This window comes from Theropithecus gelada, chromosome 6, assembly GCF_003255815.1.
Source record: "Theropithecus gelada isolate Dixy chromosome 6, Tgel_1.0, whole genome shotgun sequence".
NCBI lineage: Eukaryota > Metazoa > Chordata > Mammalia > Primates > Cercopithecidae > Theropithecus > Theropithecus gelada.
Genome location: NC_037673.1, coordinates 167,502,513 through 167,509,756, shown reverse-complemented (window position 1 = coordinate 167,509,756; position 7,244 = coordinate 167,502,513).

Below are 7,244 nucleotides of genomic sequence, written 5' to 3'. Positions count from 1 at the left end.
AGCCTGCCTCAGCCTCCCAAAGTGCTGGGATTACAGGCATGAGACACTGCACCCAGCCCCATGTACTTCTTTGAACAAACATAGAAGTATATGTGTTCAATAAGAACCTGTTTGTGGAATCATTCAATTAAAGGGAATGGGCATTTTCAGTTAGGAAAAACATTGTCAAATTGTACTACAAAAGGGCTGAACTATTAACACTCCTGCCAATAGAGTATGAGAGTGCCTGTTTCCTCCATTCTTACTAACATAGTAGATCATCACAAATTTTAAATCTTCCAATTAGATAATCTTTTTCTCAATTGTTGACTGTCGTGTTTATAGAGGAGGAAAGCTGCGTGAGGGGAAATGCTCAAAAGTAAAGGACATCTGAATTATGCAGGCAAGACCATGGACATAACCTGCAGGCCTACTGCAAAATGAAAATGTGAGGCCGGGGGCGGTGGCTCACGCCTGTAATCCCAGCACTTTGGGAGGCCAAGGCGGGTGGATCACTTGAGGTCAGGAGTTCGAGACCAGCCTGGCCAACAGGGTGAGACCCCATCTCTACTAAAAATACAAAAATTAGCCGGGCGTGGTGGCGGGTGCCTGTAGTCCCAGCTACTTGGGAGGCTGCGGCAGGAGAATCGCCTGAACCCAGGAGGCGGAGGTTGCAGTGAGCCAAGACCACGCCACTGCACTCCAGCCTGGGTGATAGAGTGAGACTCCATCTCAAAAAAAAAAAAGAAAAAAGAAAAAAAAAATGTGAATCCCCTTCAGAAATTCTTAAGAATTTCAAGATGTCAACAGGAGAGCTTTGAACCAAGAACTGGACTCTCCTTGAGGCTGGGGCTCTGTAGATTGCACAGGTTGCATATTCATGAAATTGGCTCTACATGGAAGGTAGAGCAGAACAATTGAATATCAAATACAGTAAGCATTAAAAATGACAAGCTGGACACTGCCATTAGGACAGGAAAACACAGATGAAAAAGCAAATATGGAATTGTGCCTGCACACAGTCGACAGCTCACACACACAGATATGTTTGAGTTCACAGAGATCAGACATGTTGCTTTGGCATCTTCATACATATAAGCTTATGCACTAAGAATGATTAGTTACCCCTTATGAACATGCTGTGGTAATAGGTGCCAATTTCATAGGTTCTGTGTAGCTAACTCCATTTTGTTTTGTTTGGGTTTTCCCCAAAAGCAGACTCTAAGATGAGTATTTGGGTGCAAGCAGCTTATTTGGCAGTGATCCCAGGAGTCAATGGCAAGAGAGTAGAGAGGCGAGGCAGGGAAGGGAAGATGATCAATAAAAGGTGTGCCTCCAGCCAGGCACAGTGGCTCACGCCTGTAATCCCAGGACTTTGGGAGGCTAGGTGGGTGGATCACTTGAGCCCAGGAGTTTGAGACCAGCCTGGGCAACACGGCAGCAAAGTGAGACTGCATCTCAGAAAAACCCCAAAAACCAAAACCAAACAAACACCAAAAGGGTGTGCTTTCAAGCAAGCTCCTATTGTGGGCAACGGAGCTCATTCTCACCAGCGATGTCTAGGAGATGTGAGAACACGCATCTTAACGCAGGGCCATGTTGCTGGGACATGAATCCATCAACTCCTTGACCATTATTGGTTGAGAGCTGTAAGCAGCAACTCTCCGGCCCTTCCAGTATGCCCTGCTTGTAGGGCAAGAGATCCTGTGCTCCATGACCAGGAGAAAAGCCCTGAGGGCCTGAGAGGCACAGGGATGGACCCTAAGGAGGAGTTTGTCGTGTCAGAGCTGTGGGCATCCCACCTAAGTTCACGTCCAGTCCCCTTGGAACTCACCTCCCTGAGTCCACACTATTGTCACTTGAAAGGGTCAGCCACGGCCGGGTGTGGTGGCTCACACCTGTAATCCCAGCACTTTGGGAGTCCGAGGTGGGCAGATCATGAGGTCAGGAGTTTACGACCAGCCTGGTCAACATAGTGAAACCCTGTCTATACTTAAAAAAAAAAAAAAAAAAAAAATTACCTGGGTGTGGTGGCAGGTGCCTGTAATCCCAACTACTCGGGAGGCTGAAGCAGGAGAATTGCTTGAACCCGGGAGGAGGAGGTTGCGGTGAGTGGAGATCGCGCCACTACACTCCAACCTGGGTGACAGTTCAAGACTCTCTGTCTCAAAAGAAAAGAAAAAGAAAGGGTCAGCCACAACGTGTACAAATAAGCTCACACAGACAGCAGCACCTGCTTTAGCACTGACACAGGGACAGAATTGCAGTGTCACGAATCATGGGAATAAATGTCCTGTGGCTTGGTTTGCTCCCAAAGCTGAGTTTTGCGGTAAATGTGGCAGGCACCCCCCTAAGAATGGAGTACTCATGGAATGTGCCCCTGCTAGGCTGAGAGCAGACACCCACACCAGGGGAGCCTGCGTTCCGGAGGAATGGAGTGGCTTGAGGACTTGGGAGGTCCAGGAGTCTTTGCCAGATTTCTCTTACAATATTTTGCAAGCAAGTCATACAACTTTGGGGGTGCAGCCACCAGAATTTCCCCTCTATTATAGTTTCTGTGATGAGACAAAACCCTTGTAGTGTCCTACTACCTCAAAGCACCCATGTCTGAGTTAGCCAACTGGCTTCTCAATGTGTATTCAGTCTGCAATAACGACCTTTTCCTCCATCCCCTCCACAGGACCCTCTCTTGTTGCCCAGGCTGGAGTGCTGGCCTCCCAACCCTGGGGGCTGGGCATGGAGGCTCACACCTGTAATCCCAGCACTCTGGGAGGCCGAGGTGGGTGGATCCCTTGAGGCCAGGAGTTTGAGACCAACCTGGCCAACATGGTGAAAGCCTGTCTCTACTAAAAATACAAAAAAAATTAGCTTGGCATTGGTGGCGCACTCCTGTAAACCCAGCTACTTGGGAGGCTGAGGCAGGAGAATCGCTTGAACCTGGGAAGCGGAGGTTACAGTGAGGTGAGATCGTACCACTGCAACAGAGTGAGACTCCATCTCAAGAAAAAAAAAAAGAGTTCCTGGGGATCTTTGAGCACTGAACACTTTAAAAATACTGTAAAGAAAATAAATACATATGCACCTTTAGCATGTTGGCAAGGCTGCTTTAAAAAAGTTGTTAAAAGTCTGGATCAGTGTCAGCACAGTTTGTTCTTAGGAGCTTAAGGACTCGGTACTGTTCGAGAATGGGCACCATTTTCCAAAGTTATCCTCTGGCTCCTTCCTTGATGTCCACTCACTCTGAGCTGCCTGTCCCCTCTCTGGAGTCAGCTGGTGGTATCAAAGCCAAGACTGTGTGAAGGAGGCCAGAGGGAGAGAGACAGAGAGAACAGCGGGGGCAGGCGGGAAAATGCATCTGTGGTCTCGGGTATTTCTGCCAGAACTGACACGCTGCCACCTTTTTTTTTTTCCTTTGACAACAGTCTGCTTGGAAATGCATCCAGACTGGTCTGTAGCTCTCTCTTTCCCTTGTTCAAAGGTCTCCTCATTCAGGAAGGCTTCCGTGATTCACTTCCCACGGCCACAGCTGTCGTCAGCTCCCAAGTGCAGGACTCCGTGTTAGTTCCTCTGTAAGTGTGTTTGTGGAATGGCCAATTCCACTATGAGATAATAATCGTCCCTACTATTTATTGAGCGGTTGGGATGTGCTGACAGAAACAGGCAAAGCGGATGTCATTATGCACAAATGACAGGGGAGAAGACCATACTTCAGAGAGGGGAAGTAACTTGCCCAAGGTCACAGAGCTACCAGGTGGTGGCACCGAGATACGAACCTTCCTGTCTCATTCTCATCTCTGCCTCCCTGTCTCAGGTGACTTGAGTGCTCAGGGAGGTCTGGGCTTCAAATTGCCCTCTTCAAGTTCCCTTGTATCTGTCTCTTGGGCCTCCACGCCTCCCACTCACTCCATGAAGCTGCCTCACTTTGGAGAAGGTTTCTGGAGCCTGCGCTCTTCTCCCTCACGTTTTTGGGAACTTTCTTTAGCAACCCTTTAGTCCTGCTTCCAGTCTCACCTCCAGACCCTCCTCCCTCAAGGCCACCAGAAAGACTTCCCTAGAATTTAACACCTCCCCACCCACATAAAACCCTTGTGTAACCAGCATCATGTGCAAGATGACGTTCCCAGCTCCCAGATACAGAATTTAACTCCCAATGAATAAGCCCTCCCTCACCCACCAAATGGCTCTGCCATCTCTCTCTTTTGGATGCTATCCCCCCAACCCCAACCCTGAGTGCCCGTCCCAGTCTCCATGCTTGATGTCACCTGCACCATCGGCCAGGCAGCTGAGATGACCCTTCTCTGGTTCCCATTTCCTCTGCACCCCATCGCTGCACATAGCGCCCTGGTGATAAACATCTGTCTGTCCAGCCCCCTACTGTGGGTCCCTCCAGGACAGGGAGCTTTTCTTCTTTTCTTTTCTTTTCTTTTTCTTTTGAGACAGAGTCTCACTCTCTTGTCCAGGGTGGAGTACAGTGGCATGATCTCGGCTCACTGCAACCTCCACCTCCTGGGTTCAAGCGAGTCTCCTGCCTCAGCCTCCCAAGTGGCTGGGATTACAAGCGTGAGCCACCATAACCGGCTGCTTTTCTTTTAAATTAACAAATAATAATCGTATATAATTACGGTATGGAGTACAGTGTGAAGTTTTGATATATGTATACATTATGGAATGATTAAATTAGGCTAATTAACATATCTATCACCTCACTTAACATTTTTTTTTTTCTGGTAAGAACATTTAAAATCTACTCCTTTAGCAACTTTAAAATACACAGTACATTATTATTACCTATAGTCACCTATTAACAATGTGCTGGGCAATAGATCACCAAATCATATTCCTCTGCATAACCAAACTTTGTACCCTTTGCCCAACATCCCCTCTTTCCCTATCTCACCACCCTTTAGCCCTTGGTAACCACCATTGTATTCTCTGCTTCTTTGAGTTGGACATTTTTAGATTCCATACATGGGTGAGATCATGCAGCATTTGTCTCTTCATGCCTCATTTATTTGAATTAGCATCATGTCCTCCAGGTTCATCCATGATGTTGCAAATGATAGGATTTCCTTCTTTTTAAAGGCCAAACAGTATTCCATTGTGTATATGTACCACATTTTCTTTATCCATTCATCCACTGATGGACACTTAGGTTGCCTCCGTATCTTGGCTATTGTGAACAGTGTTGTGATCAACACGGGCTTTTTCATTGCAGCGTCTCCAGCACCAGCCACTGAGTAGGGCACATGGTGGAGATGAGGAAGGGTTTGTTGAATCCAGAGATGGATGAGACAGAGTCTCACTCTGTCACTCAGTCTGGAGTGCAGTGGCACGATCACTGGGAGGCTTCCACCTGATGCCTCTCTCCTTGTAGGGAAAGGTTTAGATACCAGGTTTCCATGAAGGAAGGGGGCAACCAGGAGCTGTCATTAAGAAGTTGACTGGAAAGACATTGGGGGTTGGAAGAAAAGACAAAGAAAACTCAATGATTCCAAACGGTACCAAGTCCTCAAACGTCCTTGTCCTGTATTGCCTTTTTGTGCCTGACTCACCAACTAGCCCAAAGTAGGTCTTGGGACCAGGCAAGCCTTTTCTCCAAGTGATCTCCCAGGCTTATGTCCTTTCTGTTCACTTGTCATCTCCACTGAAATCAGCCTTGTGTCCCCTCACCCCCAGTCCTCAGCCAGCACATTCTGCATTGCAGCCTATCCAGGGTGAGTAAATATAGCCTGTACTTAACGTGGATCTAAATTCACTCATTACCGGAAAAGCTATCGGTGTTGACGTGTAGGGACATCCATTTTAATTATGGAAAGGGACCTCCTTATCAATTATTTACAACCCACAGAAAAGAATACACTGAAAATACGAGAGAAAGCTAGCTGTCTCTTCTGCCTGGAATATCTGACATGGGGCTGCCACGGTACATGTACACACCTGCGCGTATGCACACACAGAAACACCAAAGTCCACACATCAGTTTGATTCAATTCTTGCAGATTTAAAAAATGCTACCTTTTGAAAAGAGATAAGACAGCATACTTTCAAATGTTGGCTGTGTTAAAATTTATTTAAACATAAATAAACCATTGAAAAACAAACACAAATTTTACAACTTGGCAACATGAATCTGAAAGAATATTGAGTTGAGTAACTGATACCCTTCCTGAACTCCAATCTGTCTGCAGAGCTAGTCAAAACAAAGTCAAAGACTGAGATAATTACCCAAATCATTCTGAGTAAAAATCCCTTCTGATGCATTCCAGTAACGAAGATATTATTATGGTCTAGAGCTGCTTAGCCAAGTCTTACTCTTGCACTTTGCACACGGAGCACAGCCACTTTGTCTCATAAACATTTTATGTTCCATGTCTTTATTCTGGATCCTGAAAACCGTAAGAAAATGCAGTACTTTAACAATCTTTTAAAAATTGGGGGGTTGAGGCCCTCATGAGCTCCTATTACTCTTGATGCATGGTGCTCTGAAACACAATGCAGTCAGGCAGGATAAGGAAGGCCCTGCTTAGTCAAAAGTTTCTTTTGATTCTTTTTTTTTTCTTCTTTTTTGAGATATTGTCTGCTCTGTCGCCCAGGCTGGAGTGCAGCTCACTGCAACCTCTGCTTCCTGAGTTCAAACAATTCTCCTGCTTCAGCCTCCCAAGCAGCTGGGGTTACAGGTGCAGCCACATGTCTGGCTAATTTTTGTATTTTTAATAGAGACAGGGTTTCACCATGTTGGTCAGGCTGGTCAGGCTGGTCTCAAACTCCCGACCTCAGGAGATCCACCTGCGTCGGCCTCCCAAAGTGCTGGAATTACAGGTGTGAACCACCTCGCGCAGCCTCTTTTGATGTCTTATAGGGTTTTTTAGTGATACTGAAAAAAAACCTTGGTGTCCTATGTGTTTAAAAAAAACACAAACCCACAAAATGCTGGAGCCATACACACTAAAAAAGGGTTTGGGGGGCTAGATGATGAGCCGTTTCCTTTTTTCCTCACCCTTCTGCCGTTGATACATTAGTAAATCCTTTGACTTAATTCAAAATTATTTTTATTTTCAGAAAGTCTTAATTTTCTGCAAATCACAATGTGATACATTAAAGTAGGAGTCCCCTCCCATTCCCTCAGCCTTCTCTCCTTAGCAGTAACTTGGGAAATCATTAGTTTTCTGTCTATCCTTCCAGATTTTGTCCTATGCCTATCTGAGGGACACATGTGCATGCATGCATGCGTGTGTGTGTGTCATATACATAAATAGAAACCAGAT